This window comes from Oryx dammah, unplaced genomic scaffold (assembly GCF_014754425.2).
Source record: "Oryx dammah isolate SB20612 unplaced genomic scaffold, SCBI_Odam_1.1 HiC_scaffold_17, whole genome shotgun sequence".
In the NCBI taxonomy this organism is placed as follows: domain Eukaryota; kingdom Metazoa; phylum Chordata; class Mammalia; order Artiodactyla; family Bovidae; genus Oryx; species Oryx dammah.
This window is the reverse complement of record NW_024070201.1, coordinates 67,250,142-67,272,268: the sequence shown is the minus strand read 5'-3', so window position 1 is coordinate 67,272,268 and position 22,127 is coordinate 67,250,142. Positions and strand designations below refer to the sequence as shown.

Here is a 22,127-nt window from a genome sequence, read left to right as displayed (position 1 = left end):
TGTAAGGTTGTTGACATTTCTCTCAGCAATCTTGATTCCAGCTTGTGCTTCATCCAGTCCAGCATTTCTCATGATGCACTCTGCATATAAGTTAAATAAGCTGGGTGACAATATACAGACTTGACGTACTCCTTTCCCAATTTGGAGCCAGTATGTTGTTCCACGTCCAGTTCTAACTGTTGGTTCTTGACCTACATACAGATTTCTCAGGAGGCAGGGTAGGTCAGGTGGTATGGTATTCCCATCTCTTTCAGAATTTTCCATAGTTTGTTGTGGTGCGCACAGTCAAAGGCTTTGGCATAGTCAATAAAGCAGAAGTAGGTATTTTTCTGCAACCCTCTCCCTTTTTCAATGATCCAACAGATGTTGGCAATTTGATCTCTGGTTCCTCTGCCTTTTCTAAATCCAACTTGAACATCTGGAAGTTCACGGTTCATGTACTGTTGATGCCTGATTTGGAGAATTCTGAGCATTAATTGGCTAGCGTGTGAGATGAGTGCAATTGTGTGGTAGTTAGAGCATTCTTTGGCATTGAATCTTTGGGATTGGCATGAAAACTGACCTTTTCCAGTCCTGTGGCCACTGCTGAGTTTTCCAAATTTGAAATTTGCTGGCATATTGAGTGCAGCACTTTCACAGAATCAGTTTTTAGGATTTGAAATAGCTCAATTGGAATTCCATCACCTCCACTAGTTTTGTTGGTAGTGATGCTTCCTAAGGCCCACTTGAATTTGCATTCCAGGATGTCTGGCTCTAGGTAAGTGATCACATCATCGTGATTATCTGGGTCATGAGATCCTTTTTGTACAGTTCTTCTGTGTGTTCTCCCCACCTCTTCTTATCTTCTGCTTCTCTTAGGCCCATACCATTTCTGTCCTTTATTGTGCCCATCTTTGCATGAAACGTTTCCTTGATATCTCTAATTTTCTCGAACAGATCTCTAGTCTTCCCTATTCTATTGTTTTCCTCTACTTCTTTGCATTCATCCCTAAAAACAACAGAATGATCTCTGTTCATTTCCATGGCAAACCATTCAATATCACAGTAATCTAAGTCTATGCTCTGACAAGTAATGCTGAAGAAGCTAAAGTTGAACGGTTCTATGAAGACCTATAAGACCTTCTAGAACTAATACCCAAAAAAGATGTCCTTTTCATTATAGGGGACTGGAATGCAAAAGTAGGAAGTCAAGAAATACCTGGAGTAACAGGCAGATTTGTCCTTGGAATACAGAAGGAAGCCGGGCAAAGTCTAATATAGTTTTGACAAGAGAACGCAGTGATCATAGGAAACACCTTCTTCCAACAAAGCAAGAGAAGACTCTACACATGGACATCACCAGATGGTCAACACCGAAATCAGATTGATTATATTCTTTACAGCCAAAGATGGAGAAGCTTTATACAGTCAGCAAAAACAAGACCAGGAGCTGACTGTGGCTCAGATCATGAACTTCTTATTGCCAAATTTAGAGTTAAATTGAAGAAAGTAGGGAAAACCACTAGGCCATTAAGGGATGACCTAAATCAAATCTCTTATAATTATACAGTAGAAGTGAGAAATAGATTCGAGGGGTTAGATCTGATAGGCAGAGTGCCTGAAGATCTATGGACAGAGGTCTGTGACATTGTATAGGAGGCAGTGATCAAGACCATCCCCAAGAAAAATAAATTCAGAGACGAAAATATATACACTACCATGTGTAAAATAGATAGCTGGTGGGAAGTTGCTTTATAACACAGGGAGCCCAACCTGGTACTCTGTGATGACCTAGAGCATTTGGAGGGGACGGGAGGTGAGGGAGGCTCAGGAGGGAGGTGATGTATGTATTATTATGGCTGATTTGTGTTGCTGTATGACAGAAACCAATACAACAGTATAAAACAATTTTCCCTGATTAAAAACAAATTAAAAAAAACAAGATTTCTGATTTGACTATATTCAGATAGTATCAAGAAAACATCACATTATCTTCTATTACATAACTTCCTAATTTACTTTTAAAGTCAATTTTAGGAAAAATATTTTACAATGCCTATAATTAACCATAGATTAATACTAACAACAAATAAAATGTACTATAAAAAGAAGTACATCCTATAAGTAAAAGATGAATGCCTGAATTAGAAAATGCTCCTGGACACAAAGAAAAAATCAAATATGCCCATCCACTCATTTTGACTAAGTAAATTGGCATTATTACATTGGAGAGAAATGTAACAATATCGAACCAATGTACATACTCATATTCTTCAATGCAGCAATCTTACCTCTTTGTTTATTCACTATTTCAATATATATGAATGTGCCTTTGCATCATCAAAAAGCTACCAAAATTTCTCTCACACACACAGAAAAATTTTCTAGAAGCCATACATTTTCTTCTCAGAATCTGTTATTTAAAAAATTATTAAATAAGGACCACTCAAGTATAATGCACTTGCAAAAACTTTTACATTTTTGTTGTGTGACACTCAAGAAAGTTAAAATCATGTACCGTAAATTATGTAAATAATACTATTACAGTGGAATTACTTAGGAATTGAGTACAAAAATGGAAAAAGTAATAAAAATTATAACTACTAATAACAAAAGTAGATTAAGTCTTTCTTTTTTCCCCCTAGACTCTATTTGTTTAAGTTTTACACAGGTGAGTTCATATTTGCTAAAGATAAGAAATTGTTTTAAATTACACTTAGCTTCCAAACATCTGGACAAAGCTGTGACCCATGAGGGATGATTTTTAATGAAAGATGAGGTAAGGATTTGATACTAATTTGGGCTTCACCAGTGTCAAGGTTAGCTCTTCAGGGTAACAGTGTCAGACTATACATCACGGTTTGCTTTCACAGGTGGCCTTGTTCTCTGATGAGAATCTGCAGTTCAGTGGACACTGCTCATGACTGAAGGGCTTGAACTGAACCAAATGACAAGGATCAGCTGACTTCATGTCTATGTACAAAAATTACTCCCTGCAGAGAAATAAGATCAAAGGAGTGAAGAAACTCTTAAACATTGCTTTACAAAATTTTTCTTAATTCTACCTAGGTCCAGGCATGTCATGCTAGTGACTTATGAAATTTAGCCTCAGTAGAATGAGCTTTAAAACATATTCCTTTGAAACTTTTTTTTGAATTACTAATCCATTATCCTTAGTATTTCTAAACTAGAATTCATCTTAAAAAAATTACTTCACATGGCGCTCTGAGAAGATTATTTTTGATCACTCTACACATTATATTCTAACAGGGAATACACTAATATAATAGATGCCATGCTAAAAATTATGCCAGGATTACAACAGGAAGAAAATTTGAAAACACATATTATGTAAGCATTTTTTAAATCTAAATAATATAGGGCGATTTGAATACATGAGATTTTAATTGGATTTTTAAAACATGTATTTACATTTCTCACATTAATACTGTACAGCAAAACCAAGAATGAGCTAAAATTTCATGTTTTAATGCCCATAATTACAATCTCAAGAGGCAGCTATGATAAAGTTTGAAATAAAATGATATTGTTTCAAAGCTAACAATGATTATCTCACAGCTGTTTAACTTCAAGTAAGTCATTTAAGTTTTGGGGACCTCCTTTTACTAGTCTCTGAGAGGAATATAATGTTGTCTCACTTGCAAAATGATGTCATTCAGAGGTTTTCCCAGCCCTGCCTTGTGTGTATGGGTGGGTGTGTTAGTTGCTCAGTCGTGTCCGATTGTTGGTAATCCCATGAACTGTAATCTGCCAGGCTCCTCTGTTTGTGAAATTCTCCTGGCAAGAATACTGGAGTGGGTTCCATTTCCTTCTCCAGGGGATCTTGAGCCAGGGATTAAACCTGAGTCTCCTGCATTGCAGGGGGATTCTTAACCTTCTGAGTCACCAGGGAAATCTTAACCTTAGCCCTATAGCAAAATAGATGCCAATCTCAGTGTACTACTGCCAAGGTTAGTGGATACATATTCAGAACAAATATCTCAGTAGAAAACAGGGTCTGGAGTCAGTTTGGGACAGAGATTTCTTATATCATAGACCACAGAGTCAATATTCTCTTTTTATTATAACATATGATTTAATTTCATTTTAAAGTCTTACATCAACTCAAATTATTTAATAGAAACAACTATATATATTTATTGTTAAAATCTTTCAACATAGCAATATTCTGAGACAGGAAGCTCATTTTCTACTCTATAATACCAAGCACAATTTAAAATGACATTGAATGTATTATTATAGTAGATAAATCAAGTAGAATTGAATTTCAAGTACTCGCCCTCTGAAATAAATGATAAAATGGATAGGATCTGGATCTATGAAAATTGCTACCCTTGTTTTATATTCCTTCTCATGAATGGTGTTTCTGAATATTTCCAGGAGTTGTGCAAGTGAAACAAAGTGTACACTTTATTGACTCTTTGATGCAAGCCCTCCATATATAACAATTTATACAGTAATGTAACTAACTGTTACTTTTAGGGCTGGATTAATCTACATCATTTCAGTCCTGTGTTACTCTAATGTGGTTGTGGTATTATAGAAATGCAACACATGCACTCCAAAGAATGAAAGGTAGAGAAGTCCCCTCTCTGTTACTCTTATATTTTCTCTTTGGTTTTGGTTTTTGTTATCCAGTCGCTCAGTCATGTACAAGTTTTTGCCATCCCACAGATTGCAGCATATCAGGCTTCCCTGTCCTTCACTATCTCCCCGAGCTTGCTCAGATTCATGTCCATTGAGTTGGTGATGCTATTTGGTTTTCAGGTAATTCCATATTGTCTGGAGAAGGAAATGGCAACCCACTTCAGTATTCTTGCCTGGAGAATTCCATGGACAAAGGAGCCTGACAGGCTATAGTCCATGGGATCCCAAAGAGTTGGACATGACTGAGCAACTATCACCCACTCATTCCATATTGTCAAGCAGATAATATAAAACACTGCCTAAAATAGGTCTTTGAAATTTATATCTTCTTCTAAATTATAATTAACATCCAGATTAAGCTTCATAACTAAATAGCTTTTGGATTTTTGTCTATGTATTCTAGAAATCTTAGCTTTAACCTTCCTATTTCATTTTTATATAATGACTATAAGAGATGGTTGAACCCCAAGTCATGTTATATTGCCTCAGTAGTCCTCTAGTGTTTTTAAATTCCCTTATGTTCTACTTTTTGATATATTAGATTTAGCATGTAAGAAATATATTGCAATTTGAAGCCTACTCAAACCTTTCTGCCTAGGTTAATTCTTTGGATCTTTGAGTTATAGAAGGTGTTTACCAGTCCTTTCCTGTCTACTGTATTTCTAATTTATTCTGGCAAATCAGAATTAATTTTTCAATAATATGTCAATGTACATTATGCTGCTGAAAAAACTTCATTTCCACTTTAGAAGCAGAGTGAATGTAGGCATTAATTTTGCACCCAGGTAGCCTGAATGTTGTGTTCTACAGCTGTTCTTACTTGCTACCTACTGGGAAAATTTGGTGATCTCTTTATGCTGCAAATTCCTTCCAGAAATAAAGGAGAAAATGATACCTACCTTGTTGTGGTGGAAATGTGTAAATTATTCACATTCAGCACTTACTAAGGGATGGGCACTGAAAGCTGTCTAAGCATTGTTTAGGAGATGTATCTATATATAATATAGATACATATAGTATTGGATTGATCTGCTTAAATCTTTGTTGTTATGTAAATTATTCCTTCTGAAGGCCCTTAGCTTGTGGTTAAAATGGGCCATGGTGATTATATCTCATAAATGTCCATATACTTTTTCCGGTTTTCTGTTCTTTTTTTTTTGGATTGTTGTTTCTGTGCTGAGTGTCAGGCTGAGATGTAAAGTTAGGTCTTCTTAGATCTTTCCCTGGAAATTCACTTTCTAATTTCCCCTGTATATGCAGTTGTTTTTGAATATTCTAGTCTTTAATGGCTATATCCCATGAGAACAAAAAGCAAAAAAAATGAGGGGGAAATAAAAGGATACTGATTCTTTAAAGGCCCTGGAAGTTAATTCATCCAGAGTGGGAGGGGCTAGCAACAACAGTGGCTGCCTCCCTCTCTGTCTGCCCCTCTGTGATTAAAAGCAGCAATCAGGAATCACAGAACAGATCATCAGTATTTGGAGAACCTATCTCAAATCCTATATTATTGTGCAGTGTGCTCCAGGAGCTAATACACAACTGCCTGCCAGATGGCTGGGGGTGGTGGATAGGTAGCTTATTGTGTTAAGAGCTGAAATGGACCAAAATTAACCACAATTCACTGTCCAAGTCTTTGTAAGTTGCAAACCTTCCACAGATTCTAGAGTTCTAAAATAATTATATCAGATAGATTGTGCCAGCAGAATTGTTATCTAGATGAGGAGACAAATTCCTGCTGCTTCCTACTCTTTCATCTTCCTTGAATCTTCTTTCGAGTTTCTTTTAACAAATGTATTTTGAAGTGATTACAGTACAGAGTTAGGACTAAATTTCAGGCAGAAAGTTGGTTGTTGGACATAGACATTATTTCTCTGACGTACCCTGTTTTTAAGGTTGCATAATCTTGAGGTAAAGGAATTAATTTATTTAGAAAATTTGGGGAAGAAAAAAATACACTGCTAAAAACAATAAAATCAGCTTCTATACTTCTTAAATATGGTTTCTCACTAAAGCAGTGTGAGGCACAACATTTATACTGATGTGGCTTTAGACCAAAGACACAGAAATGAAAATGAACAGCATATAATCAAAGATACGTTAAGTGTATTACCTGAAACAGGAGAAAAATCAGTGTTCAGGACTCATCAGTGCCTAGAGGTCTTTGCTTTGTCTCCACACTCAAGTTACCAGCCTGCAGTTAAGTCCCTGTGTTAGCTTCCCTTAGTCCTCTAAAAGAGCTGCCAGCCACTGGTTTCTCTTTGATAAATAGAAAGCAGCTGGTGTCTCAAGGATGGCTATTAATCTCCTCACAAGATGAAAGTACTCTAAGTGGAGAAAACTGAGCAATGTGTTGTAATTAGTGATTCATGCACTCCCTACCTAGGAATAAAAGATCTTTGAAGCAGTTTTTTCCCTGAAGATGGATGTTTTAATTGCTACATAAGAAATCAAGATACACCAAATAAACTTAATCAAAGCTTCTTATTTGGGGTAACTATTATCTTAACATATATATTTGATCAAATTACTTTTATTTAATTATAGAAAAGAAAAAGCAGCCTGGTCTATTCTAGGAGGTACCAACTAACTAGAGTTTCTTCTTCTTGGTAACTGTTTAGTTTAATTTATATCATCTACTTTGCTATATTCTGGAGGTAAAAAAAACTGCAATACAGTGGTTTAGGTTTCAGAAAATGAGTTTCTTTGAAAGAATTGTACATCTACCTCAAATTCTATAGTAACAATTGGAATATCCAGTATATATATATATATATTCAGTAATATATTGTATATGAGAATTCTTTTTATTTTTATACATATTATATAATATGATTCATATTATTTTAATATCCATAAATAGAAAAAATAAAAATCCAAAAGTTCTGTGAAATTATAGTTAAAAGGATATATACTTTATTAATCTAAAGTAATCTCATCTAAAAGAAACTGACTAAGTTAATTATGTAACCATATAATAACTCATGTGATATATTAGGAGCTCAATAAATGTATTTTTCATCATTTTATCCTTAAAATACTAATATGAGTAAAATCACATTCACTGCACAGCTTCTGCATATAAACTTAATACTTTACAATAATTCAGTAGCTCTCTCACCAAATTTATAATTAGAAACTCAAGGCCTTATATAACAGAACTTGTAAAGACCAAGAATATAAACGTGTAAATCAAGAAAATGTTTTCTCTGAAAATTCCAAAGTATTTTGATGATCTGTGAAAATGGGAATCACACACAAGAGTTTGTTTCCTTGTGATTTTATCATTATTTTCTTTAGCTTACCTGGTGGCTCAGAGGTTAAAGCGTTTGCCTGCAATTCGGGAGACCAGGGTTCGATCCCTGGGTCGGGAAGATTCCCCTGGAGAAGGAAATGGCAACCCATGTCAGTATTCTTGCCTGGAGAATCCCATGGATGGAGGACAGTGGGCTACAGCCCATAGGGTCACAAAGAGTGGGACACGACTGAGCGACTTCACTTTCACTTTCTTTAGATTACTCAACCTACATTATAACAAACTTTGTGTAAAACACAAGGGTATTGTTATTCATGGAGTTTCCAATTCAATGGAGGTAAATGGAGGCTAAAAGAGCCTCTTGATGAAAGTGACAGAGGAGAGTGAAAAAAGTTGGCTTAAAACTCAACAACAGGATGCTTGGGGCTGGTGCACGGGGGATGATCCAGAGAGATGATATGGGGTGGGAGTTGGGAGGGGTTTCAGGATTGGGAACTCATGTAAAGCCGTGATGGATTCATATCAATGTATGGCAAAACCAATACAGTATTGTAAAGCAAAATAAAGTAAAAATAAAAATTTAATTAAAAAAATAAAAATAAAGTAGATTTGGGGGGAAAAAAAAACACTCAACATTCAGAAAACTAAGAAAATGGCATCTGGTCCCATCACTTCATGGCAAATAGATGGGGAAACAATGGAAACAGTGACAGACTATATTGTTGGGCTCCAAAATCACTGCAGATGGTGACTGCAGCCATGAAATTAAAAGACGCTTGCTCCTTGGAAGAAAAGCTATGACCAACTGAGACAACATATTAAAAAGCAGACACATTACTTTGCCAACAAATGTCCATCTAGTCAAAGCTATAGTTATTCCTGTAGTCTTGTATGGATGTCAGAGTTGGACTATAAAGAAAGCTGAGTGCTGAAGAATTGATGCTTTTGAACTGTGGTGTTGGAGAAGATTCTTGAAAGTCCCTTGGACAGCAAGGAGATCCAACCAGTCCATCCTAAAGGAAATCAGTCCTGAATATTCATTGGAAGGACTGATACTGAAGCTGAAACTCCAATCCTTTGGCCACCTGATGGGAAGAACTGACTCATTTGAAAAGATCCCGATGGTGGGACACGTTGAAGCCTGGAGGAGAAGGGGACAATAGAGGATGAGATGGTTGAATGGCATCACTGACTTGATGGACATGAGTTTGAGCAAGATCCAGGAATTGGAGATGGACAGGGAGGCCTGGCATGCTGCAGTCCACGAGGTTGCAAAGAGTCAGACATGACTGAGAGACTGAACTAAACTCAACTGAATGGGTATGCAGGGCTTTCCAGGTAAAGCTAGTGGTAAAGAACCCACCTGCCAATGCAGGCAGGAGACATAAGAGACGCTGGTTCAATCCCTGGGTCGGGAAGATCCCCTGGAGGCGGGAATGGCAACCTACTCCAGTGTTCTTGTCTGGAGGATCCCATGGATAGGAGGGCCTGGTGGGCTACAGTCCACAGAGTCGCCAAGAGTTGGACATGAGTGAAGCAACTCAGCACATATGCAATGGGAATGCAAGTAAAGGGGAGGTTAATTGGTTCAGCTGATCAATAAATAAATAATTGTTAATTTCATGGATTTTAGTGAATGGATATCATTCTAGTGCATTAATTTCCAACAAGTTTTAAAGAAAAAGTATGGCCACAAAATCTTTAAATATTCATTAGGTAGTACAATGGAAATCTAAAGAATCAAAGAGTTTTTGCCCTTCTTAAAAAAATAATAATAATAAAGTGCTCTAGGTTTCCCTGATAGCTTAGTTGGTAAAGCACCCTCCTGCAATGCAGGAGACCTTGGTTCGATTCCTGGGTTGGGAAGATCTGATGGAGAAGGGATAGGTTCCCACTTCAGTATTCTTGGGCTTCCCTTGTGCCTCAGCTGGTAAAAAATCCACCTGCAATGTTGGAGACCTGGGTTCAATTCCTGGGTTGGAATATCCCTTGGAGAAGGGAAAGACTGACTACTCACTCTAGTTCTGGCCTGGAAAATGCCATGGATTGTATAGTCAATGGGGTTGCAAAGATGCAGACATGGCTGAGTGACTTTCACTTTGGCATCAAACCTAAAAACAAACACTTTTTTGGGAAAAAAAAAAAAAGACAGATAATCTCATCATTTCAGCATACTAATCCCCTTGGAGTTAGAATTGTTTCCAAACCAAGAATAAATGCAAAATTTCCAATAATTTATAGAGAAATATTCAATTGTACTTGTGATTTTTTGGGGGGAGGGGGGTCTTTTTAGCCCTAAACAATTTTCTATGAAACATTTTGACAGTTTTTACAAAATATCTGATACAAAAAAAGTCCCAAAGTATATTAAGATTTACCACTTAAAGTTACCTAATAGCCAAAGGATAATGTTAGTTAAACTATTTTACGTATAAGAATATCTTTTTTCCAGTAGACCATTCTCTGGACTTAGCCATTGGGAGGGTCTTGTGAGTGTGTGTGAAGGCTTGTTCATATTTCCCTCTGTAACTAGCCACTTAAGGTAAATGTAATGGTCTAATATAGACTGCTCCATAACTTGCTTTTGAAAAATTCAACAATAAATTGTGGAAATGTGCCAGGAAAAAATAAGAATTTTTTTCCTCCTATGTAATACAGAATTTTATATTTTGTCTTATAAAAGTATATATTTTATAGACTGCATGTATGTGTGTGTATATATAGTATTTTATCAGCTTATAGACTATATAAATCACTTTTCTCCCTCCCAATTTTTGACTGGTTAATTAAATGTTATAATATGCATGAACTTAATACTGATATATAAGGAGGAAATAATGCCTCTGTACTGACATGTATGATTTTTCTACAGAGTCACTTCCATTTACTCTAGTTACAAAAATTGGCAGGAATTTTGGTTTAAAACTTTGAGGTTCTTAGTATCAATATATTGATCAAATCTTTTTTAGATTCAATAAATTTATGTCTCATATAAATGCTCTAATACTTCATACATCTAAATGATATGATGACTATAAAAGTAGAATTTTACTTGAAAGGAATCCTAAACTTAGTGGTTTTGATCATTTTACATTTTTTAAACGAAAAAAAAAAATACCGAAAGGTCTGTGTACACACATGGAAAGCTGTACATTTTTTTATAGTAAACAATCTTTAACTATGAGAAGCATGGAATAATCATCCAAATTTCTTTTCCAATGCCAGTCTCCAAAGTTTCCATGAAGTGTTTGTTTATGTGGGACAAACAGGAGAGACAGCCTCATTTCATTCACTAGGATACCCTGATCAGCTCTTAAATGGCAAAGACTGACATGCTAAATAATTTCTTTCTATAGGAAGTGGACATTGATTTCACATGAAGCTACAGAACTCTAATTACAGCCTTGTCAGGAAGCTATGTCTTACTACAAGTAAAATAATATAGGGCTGTGTTGTCATACACTTTTGACAGTTGTGGAAAATGCACTGTAGATTTTCTAATCAAGGCTAGTCTTAATCATTCTTGTGCAATCTCACAACATATATAAGGCTTCTTTAGTGGTCCAGTGGTAAAGAACCTGCCTGCCAATGCAGGAGATGCAGCTTTGATCCCTGGGTTGGGAAAATCCCCTGGAGGAGGAAAGACAATCCTCTCCAGTATTCTTGCCTGGAGAATGCCATGGACAGAAAAGACTGATGGATTACAGTCGATAGGGTAGCAAAGAGTCAGACACGATGAACGGGCAAGTGATTTTTTTAATCCACCAGGGAAACCAAGATCTAGAATATTCCAGAAAACTTATATTTGTTTATTGGAACCATTCCAGTGCCATCCTACTTCTTCCCATAGAATGATTTACTGCTGTGACTTTGTTTTTCTTGTTCCAAATTTTATAAATTAGGTAGTGTTCTGGGACTATCTCCAGCTTTATTTGTTAAATGTTCCTTTATTTTGCCAGTGAATAATGCCATCTCTACCACACGTCAACATTCTATATGCGCACGAGTCCATTAGAGGCACTCTATTCTGTTCATTGGTCAGTTAGTTTATCCCTCTACAAATGCACACTGTTTTAATAAATTAAAAATTGATTTTTTGCTTAGACTCATTTTAGAAAATTCTCCAATTCCTTCATTTCACTCTATTCAAGAAAAAACAAGTTAAAATTGCAGATAATGTTGCCCCACAAAAAGAAAACAATATATTATTTTTTAAAACACACTCAGATACTATATAAATGGTCATCATTTGATGAAAAATCGGAGGAAACGTATTTCCTTTATATAATAATGCTGACATCTCAGTACACAAATTTATTTATTTATTTGTAAAAAGTATCTAGAGAGATTTCTTCAATTCAATATAGAGTTCCTCAGGTTTTCTTCTCTTAGCTATATTGGTATAGCTTTTATCTAGACAATGGTTTTGTTGTAAAGTAAGAAAAACTGGAAAAATACAAAACAAAACAAAAAAGAAAAAGAAACACATGTGTGAAGGCAGCAAGGGCTCCTGTGGCATCCAAGAGAAGAAGTGCAGACACCCTTGAAAGAGGGGAAATATGTTCAGGTGAGTCCAACAACATTAGTATCCAGATCTCAATATACACTGGGACAGATGCTAAGAGTTCTTTTTGAAAATAGCTGAAATGTTTATTGAAGATCTTGACAGTCTTACAATGTAGAATATTTGGAGTTCAAGACCTGGCATGTTGGAAGGGATGCACTTGAAATAGATTAAGCAATAAATGTATGAAAAGCAGCCTTCAGTCAGCTCAGTTGCTTATGAAATGTGATCTTTCTCTGCTCTAGAAATTTGAGTCAGGATTGGTGAATGTTCTCTGGAGGAAGATAACATCATCTAAAGCCTCTCTCATATTTCACAACACAATGCCTGACACACAGTGAAATATTATTAGGCCCTCTAAAAGGGAAGAATAAGGGGAAAAAATTGATATAGAAACCGTTCTGAGGTGGCCCAAATACTGAAGTTTTGGTTATGAACTTTAATATAAGTGTGATTAGTATGTCAAGGAAAATGAATGGATAATTTAGTTCAATTGCTAGAATATATATTTAAAATATCAAATGAGAGTTTTAGAACAGAATAGATAAATACTCTGAAATCTAAAAATCATGGATTTATTTTAAGAATATACTGGAAAACTGAAGAGCTGACTGTTGAACTGGAATGGAATAGGTTAATAAACACTATGCAGACTGAAATACAGAGAAGAAGAAGAAGAAAAGAGGGAGGAGAATAAAAGAAGAAGAAAAAGGGAAAGAAGGAGGCAGAGGAGGCAGAAGAAGAGGAAAAAGAGGAAGGAAGGAGAAAGAGAAGAAGAAAGAAAATCCAAGATACATGAGATGTTGCAATAATATATAACTAAAAAAAAATCATCAGAAGCAGAGAAGAAAAAGATGGGAAATATTGATATTCAAAAAGGAAATATCTAAGAATTTTCTAAAGTGGATGGAAGATATTAAGTCACATCTTCAAGAAGCATAAGCAATTCCATTTAGGATAAATACAAAGAAAATCAAACCTTTGCACACTGTAATAAAATTGCTACATATCAAAAACAAAAAAAATGCCTTAAAGGTGACAATTAGAAAAAAAAAGATGCATTATTTTTCAATGACCAACAGCATAATAGTCAGCCTACTAATAATATTATATCTCTGAAGAGCTGGTCTATAATAACTACTTACCCAGAATTCTATTTCAAGTGAAAACATCTTTCATAGATGAATACAAATAGAAATATTTCTAGTGAACAAATGTCCTTTCTGGGGCTAAAAGGATCTTAACAATCCAATTTACTAAATTAACTTCAGTAGCATGCCACAAACTTGCCGAATATACATTTATTTTAACTGCATAAAAACATTTAATAACATTATACATTAAATCTGAGGTATTTGGTAATAATCTTAGTTATCTATTGCTGCAAAATAGACCACATCAAAACTTGATGGTTTTAAACAACTAATATTTTATTTATCCTCTACAGTCTCTGGGTTATTCTAGAATCACAAAGAAAACTTCCAGTTTTCTCTGGAAGTTTCTTAGGCAGGTATAGTCACTGTTGGCTAAGGCTGAAGTTCTATTTGGGCTCCAAGTGCATGGCAGTAGGTGTGGACAATTGGCTGGGAATTCATCTGTTTGCAGAACAAAACATTTTAGTTCCCTTCCATGTGATCTCTCCCCATGGCTTAAGGTTCTTGTAGTACAGGAGCTCAATTTCCAAAACAAGAATTCTGAGTCTATGTGATGCTAGATCTTATGACAATTTTTCAAGCTCTTATATCAATAACAATGCAATTTTCATTTATGAGCTCAGTAATTCACAATAAATCCATTTTTTTATTTTATAAAGTTCTGAAATCAAGAACTATAATGACATTGATAAACACTGCAATCAATGACATAATGCAAAGAAAACAAAACCGGGTAATCTACAAGATATTTAGGTTCAGATGTGACACTAGAACTAAATCTGTTTGTGAGAAAAAAGCATTTGTGTTAGAATAGGTTCCTTGGTTTATTTATTCCTTGGAATAAATCTATATAATTAATATACTTTGCCTTAAGGCATTGAAATGCTTTACTTTACTGCTATAGTTACAGCCAGATTTTAGGAATACTTGGAGAACTAAATTAGTTTGAGTAACTTAAAGCCTGATGCACCTTAAAACATAATGAAATTTACTTCATGGATGTTGAAGGGTGTGAGGCAGGCTGTGATGAATCAGACTTTTAAAAAAGCAGTATAGGAATAGGGATATTTGTTGTCTATAGTCCTTTTGTCTCCCCAGGCATCTTCCTATTCTTTCTTCTTGTATTTTTCCCTTTTAACTTATTTTCCCTTATTGTACAAAATCACTTTCCTATGACAAATTCATGTTTAACTTGTTACAGAATCTTCTTCACATTCTCTAAAATGTTCTCCTAAGTTTTCAAAAATTTTGGTGTATAGCCATTCGCAGTGGTCTCTTATGATTCTTTCTATTTAAAATATGGTATCAGTTGTAATATCTCTTCTTCTACTACTGATGCAGAATTTTATCTCTGAAACCATAAATGAAAGAAGAGATCTTTAAAAAATTTTTCTAATATGGATATTGAAAAAAATGAACTTGACATTCCATCTGTTTCAAATATTTAGATAAAGAAGAGAGTTAAGGGGTAGCTTTGATGAGAAAGGCAAAAAGGTTTTATCTTAATAAATATACCTAATGTAGTGCTCAAAGCTATAAAATTTCAGATTGCTCTCTTATGAGTTCCTTTTCTATCCCCATTAGTAATTATCTGCCTCAATTTATTTTCCCTAGAATAAAATTGAAGGAAAGAGGGGCTAATTATAATACTAAGGTAATAGCACAATTGTTATAAAGTTTGTGTTTTTAGCTCAAGGTAAAGATAAAACTGGTGTTTATCTGACTTTGGCTATCTTAATTTACAGTGCAAAATTCTAATGGTTCTCTTCAATTACTTTCTATCATATTTTAAAAATCACTGTGGACTATCACCAGAAACATTTAACTTCTAGAGGTGACCTGCGCTTTATTTTCTGCAATTTATTTTATTCTACATGAAATATAAGCTAAAGTAACATTTTCCTTTCCTTGAAATCAGATTTTCATTACAAAGTTGACCTTTAAATGTCCCATTTTGTTAGGCAAACAACATTATTTGAAATTAGTCACAGGTTTCTGATTTTGTGCAAGCAAAGCTTGATTACAAGCCTTTCTATAAAGCTTCTAGCCAGTTTAATAATTCATACTTCTCTCTTATCGGCTTTAGAATTCTAAAGGAGCCATTTGCCTATAAATCTTTCCCACTGCTGCATTTTATTTTAATTCACAGCAACAGAACACTAACATAATTGGTGCAATCTGTTATTTACAGATATGCGGTGAGATGCAGGTGGCAAACTCTTTTTTAGTGTTGTACGGAAAAGTAAGACTTTCCTCGCAACTTGAGTTATGTGAATAAAAATTGTAGCTGGGTTAGGATAGGAGCCATTGTCACTATGGGTGTTCTTGATTTTTTGCAGTAAACATTTTCCATATGGAATCCTTTATGATTCTATTCTATACCAGAATGTGGATTTTCTGTTGTGAACATTTATTTTCTGAAATGGGAGTCCTCAACTAGTCTGGGATCTAATGCCTAATGATCTGAGGTGGGTTGATATAATAATAACAGAAATAAAGTGCACAATAAATGTAAAGTGCTTGAATCATCCCAATACTATTCCCCATCTTAGTCTGTGGAAACATGTCCCTGGTGTCAAAAGGGTTGGGGACCACTGCTCTAAAAAGTGACCCCATGAAGGAATATTGTTGGGTTTTATACATACAATCTTAAACAAATTCCAGAATAAACTGACTTACGATTTGTTCTAAATTTTGATAAATTTTAAAAATAAATCCTTTCTGAAATCTAAAATATATTATACATCATGGTTTTGTGCCATAACCACAAAGTTAAATTTTAAAATGACAAAAACCCAGACTTTGTTTGCCAGAAAATATTTTGATATATTTGAATAGGATGAAAACTTTTAATGAACATTCTAATAAATTTCTTTCAAAATATAACTGTCTAATAAGTAGAATGAGTTGAAGCCTAGATAATACAAGCACATATAGAATTATCTACTATCTTTGGGGCCAGATATAAATTGGAATTCAGAATTTCTTAAATTTTCTAAGGTAATATAATCGTATACTACATTTTATATACAAATCTAACACCTCTATATTTGGGGGATAAATAGTTATACAAACAGACTTATTTTAGTTATATCACATTTTGTATCAGTTTTCCACTTTAAGTGAGTCTTTGGTATGTATAAAGTTGCGGATACTCCATCAAAGCCATTTTTGGTCATTTTGTTGTTGCTGTTCTTTATTGACCTATTAGCAAGTGTCTAGAACAATGAATGAAAGATGTAAATACTCAAAAGATCATTACTGAATAAATTAGTTAAATGAACATTTGGGAAATTTAAAATTTTCATTTAACTATAGTTTGTTCTGTTAAAAGCATTATCCAGAGATCTGGGGGTGGTCTAAGTTTAAATAATAATATGTAATATCATAATATAATATAAATACTAATATAATATGTTATATAATATAATGAAAGCAAATAATAATTAAAGTTATCACTAACAAAGTTATCACTTACTTATTACTTACTTGCTGTTATATTTGTATTTACATTTGTTTGGTGGAATTCTCAAAAGAAGTTTGGAATATGCTTACTATTATTTTTGTCATTTTGGATATATGAAACCTGAGGCTAAGAAATGATAAGACACTTGCCAAAGTTGTCATAAATAATAATATCAGAACTGAAGATTAAACCCAGGAAATTTACCTTGGAGCCCATAGATTAATGGTCTAGATATCGTGAACATGTCAGCAAGTAGATAATAATAAAATGTCATATATGATAAGGATGAGAAAACTACTGAAATAAATGTTCTCACATAATAGAGAAATTTTAAAGCCTGGAATATTGAAAGAGGCCTTCACTGAGGTGGCTGGGAAATACAATTCATAATGGATATATGTAGCATTTAGAGAATATGAAATTTTAAAAGAAATCATAGATAGAGTCAAAGTTCAAAATGACCTACTTCTAAGGATGCTAATGTACATACAACAGCAAGAAAACTCTGTATTCATTGGTGTGATGATAGAAAATTCTATTTCCAGCAGATCCCAGTTTTAGAAAAAAACACAATCACCAAAAAAAAAAAAAAATCTTTCTTGACTCCATAGCCCCTTAATCGCTGCACTTATATATTTCCCATTGACAAAAATCTCAATGGGATATTTAATATAATCTGTATTTATTTCATCAACTCATACTTGGATCTGCCCCATGAATCTTGTCATCATCACTCACTATTTTCAATATGATCAATAATAACAATTTCTCATATTCAATGATCAATTTTCAGTCCTTATTGCATATCTCAATATTGAGTGTAGCACTTTTACAGAATCATCTTTTAAATACGAATTTTGTATTTCAAAAATTTGATAATATTCTTTTTTTTTTTTAATTTATTTATTTATTTTTAATTTTTACTTTACAATTCTGTATTGGTTTTGGCATAGATTGACATGAATCCACCACAGGTGTACATGCGTTCCCAAACATGAACCCCCCTCCCACCCCCCTCCCCACAACATCTCTCTGGGTCATCCCCGCGCGTCAGCCCCAAGCGTGTCATATCCTGCATCAGACATAGACTGGCATTTCGATTCTTACATGTTATTATACATGTTTCAATGCCATTCTCTCAAATCCTCACACCCTCTCCCTCTCCCTCTGAGTCCAAAAGTCCGCTATACACAATCTGTGTCTTTTTTGCTGTCCTGCATACAGGGTCATCATTGCCATCTTCCTAAATTCCATATATATGTGTTAGTATACTGTATTGGTGTTTTTCTTTCTGGCTCACTTCACTCTGTATAATTGGCTCCAGTTTCATCCATCTCATCAGAACTGATTCAAATGTATTCTTTTTAATGGCTGAGTAATACTCCATTGTGTATATGTACCACAGCTTTCTTATCCATTCATCTACTGATGGACATCTAGGTTGTTTCCATGTCCTGGCTATTATAAACAGTGCTGCGATGAACATTGGGGTACATGTGTTTCTTTCAATTCTGGTTTCCTCTGTGTGTATGCCCAACAGTGGGATTGCTGGGTCATAAGGCATTTCTATTTGCAATTTTTTAAGGAATCTCCACACTGTTCTCCAGAGTGGCTGTACTAGTTTGCATTCCCACCAACAGTGTAGGAGGGTTCCCTTCTCTCCACACCCTCTCCAGCATTTATTGCTTGCAGATTTTTGGATCGCAGACATTCTGACTGGTGTGAAGTGGTACCTCATTGTGGTTTTGATTTGCATTTCTCTAATAATGAGTGATGTTGAGCATCTTTTCATGTGTTTGTTAGCCATCCGTATGTCTTCTTTGGAGAAATGTCTATTTAGTTCTTTGGCCCATTTTTTGATTGGTTCATTTATTTTTCTGGAATTGAGCTGCAGGAGTTGCTTGTATATTTTTGAGATTAGTTGTTTGTCAGTTGCTTCATTTGCTATTATTTTCTCCCATTCGGAAGGCTGTCTTTTCAGTTTGCTTATGTTTTCCTTTGTTGTGCAGAAGCTTTTAATTTTAATTAGATCCCATTTGTTTATTTTTGCTTTTATTTCCAGAATTCTGGGAGGTGGATCGTAGAGGATCCTGCTGTGGTTTATGTCAGAGAGTGTTTTGCCTATGTTCTCCTCTAACAGTTTTATAGTTTCTGGTCTTACATTTAGATCTTTAATCCATTTTGAGTTTATCTTTGTGTGCGGTGTTAGAAAGTGATCTAGCTTCATTCTTTTACAAGTGGTTGACCAGTTTTCCCAGCACCACTTGTTAAAGAGATTGTCTTTACTCCATTGTATATTCTTGCCTCCTTTGTCAAAGATAAGGTGTCCATATGTATGTGGATTTATCTCTGGGCTTTCTATTTTGTTCCATTGATCTATATGTCTGTCTTTGTGCCAATACCATACTGTCTTGATGACTGTGGCTTTGTAGTAGAGCCTGAAGTCAGGCAAATTGATTCCTCCAGTTCCATCCTTCTTTCTCAAGATTGCTTTGGCTATTCGTGGTTTTTTGTATTTCCATACAAATCTTGAAATTATTTGTTCTAGTTCTGTGAAAAATATCGCCGGTATCTTGATAGGGATTGCATTGAATTTGTAAATTGCTTTGGGTAATATACTCATTTTCACTATATTGATTCTTCCGATCCATGAGCATGGTATATTTCTCCATCTATTAGTGTCCTCTTTGATTTCTTTCATCAGTGTTTTAAAGTTTTCTGTATATAGGTCTTTAGTTTCTTTAGGTAGGTATATTCCTAAGTATTTTATTCTTTTTGTTGCAATGGTGAATGGAATTGTTTCCTTAATTTCTTCTTCTACTTTCTCATTATTAGTGTATACGAATGCAAGGGATTTCTGTGTGTTGATTTTATATCCTGCAACTTTACTATATTCATTAATTAGCTCTAGTAATTTTCTGGTAGAGTCTTTAGGGTTTTCTATGTAGAGGATCATGTCATCTGCAAACAGTGAGAGTTTTACTTCTTCTTTTCCAATTTGGATTCCTTTTATTTCTTTTTCTGCTCTGATTGTTGTGGCTAAAACTTCCAGAACTATGTTGAATAGTAGTGGTGAAAGTGGGCACCCTTGTCTTGTTCCTGACTTAAGGGGAAATGCTTTCAATTTTTCACCATTGAGGATAATGTTTGCTGTGGGTTTGTCATATATAGCTTTTATTATATTGAGGTATGTTCCTTCTATTCCTGCTTTCTGGAGAGTTTTTATCATAAATGGATGTTGAATTTTGTCAAAGGCCTTCTCTGCATCTATTGAGATAATCATATGGTTTTTATTTTTCAATTTGTTAATGTGGTGAATTACATTGATTGATTTGCGGATGTTGAAGAATCCTTGCATCCCTGGGATAAAGCCCACTTGGTCATGGTGTACGATCTTTTTAATGTGTTGTTGGATTCTGATTGCTAGAATTTTGTTGAGGATTTTTGCATCTATGTTCATCAGTGATATTGGCCTGTAGTTTTCCTTTTTTGTAGTATCTTTGTCAGGTTTTGGTATTAGGGTGATGGTGGCCTCATAGAATGAGTTTGGAAGTTTCCCTTCCTCTGCAATTTTCTGGAAGAGTTTGAGTAGGATAGGTGTTAACTCTTCTCGAAATTTTTGCATATCTCAATATTGAGTGTAGCACTTTTACAGAATCATCTTTTAAATACGAATTTTGTATTTCAAAAATTTGATAATATTCTTAAAATTGTTTTTTCATTTAGCTTATCTTTGATGTTTTTCATTCCTCCTTCTCTTCCTACTCCTTCTCCATTCTGTTTTTGGAGTCCTTCATAATCCTAAATGCTGGTGTAACCCTGATCAGATCTCTAATCACTTTCCTTTCTTATTTATATTTTCCTTCTTTAACGATTTCATTCAGTCTTATTACACAAGTTCATTCCCAAATCTATACCTTGTAGTGCTACAGAACTATGGGCGGAGCTTCATGACATTGTGTAGGAGGGAGTGATCAAGATCATTCCCAACAAAAAGCAAAAAGGCAAAACATTTGTCTGAGACCTTACAAGTATCTTAGAAAAGAAGAGAAGTGAAAGACAATGAGAAAAGGAAAGATACCCCCATCTGAATGCAGCATTCCAAACAATAGCATGGAGAGATAGGAAAGTCTGCTTCAGTGATCAATGCAAAGAAATAGAGGGAAACAATAGAATGGGAAAGACTAGAAAGCTCATCATGAGAATTAGAAACACTAGCTAAATATTTTATGCAAAGATGAGCATAATAAAGGACAGAAATGGTATGGACCTAATGGAAGCAGAAGATATTAAGAAGAGGTGGCAAGATTACACAGAAGAACTGTACAAAAAAGATTTTCATGACCCAGATAACCACAATAGTGTGATCATTCACCTAGAGCCAGACATTCTAGAATGTGAAGTCAGTTGGGCCTTAGGAAGCATCACTACAAACAAAGCTAGGGGAGGTGATGGAATTCTAGTTGAGCTATCTCAAAATTTAAAAGATGATTCTGTAAAAGTGCTACACTCAATATGCCAGCAAATTTGGAAAACTCAGCAGTGGCCACAGGACTGGAAAAGGGCAATGTTCATTCCTATCCCAAAGAAAGGCAATGCCAAAGAATGCTCAAACTACCACACAATTGCACTCATCTCACACAATCGGAAAGTAATGCTCAAAATTCTCCAAGCCAAGATTCTACATACGTGAACCAAGAAATTCCACATGTTCAAACTGGATTTAGGAAAGGAAGAGGAATAGAGATCAAATTGCCAACACCAGTTGTATCATCCAAAAAACAAGAGAGTTCCAGAAAAACATCTACTTTTGCTTTATTGACTATGACAAAGCCTTTGACTGTGTGGATCACAACAAACTGTGGAAAATTGTTAAAGTGGTGGAAATACCAGACCGCCTTACTTGCCTCCTGAGAAATATGTATATAGGTCAAAAAGCAACAGTTAGAACTGGACATGGAATAACAGACTGGTTACAAATTGGGAAAGAAATGTGTCAAGACTGTATTTTGTCACTCTGCTTATTTGACTTGTATGTAGAGT

The 22,127-nt window shown here is 34.8% G+C and overlaps 1 long non-coding RNA gene across 1 annotated transcript; it reads left to right on the top strand.

The window, feature by feature from the left end:
- Positions 1–1,566: 1,566 nt before the first annotated feature.
- Positions 1,567–21,074, top strand: LOC120876892. The gene is made up of 2 exons (XR_005724234.1): positions 1,567–1,617; positions 21,031–21,074. It is a non-coding gene; the product is annotated as an uncharacterized LOC120876892 (long non-coding RNA).
- Positions 21,075–22,127: the final 1,053 nt, after the last annotated feature.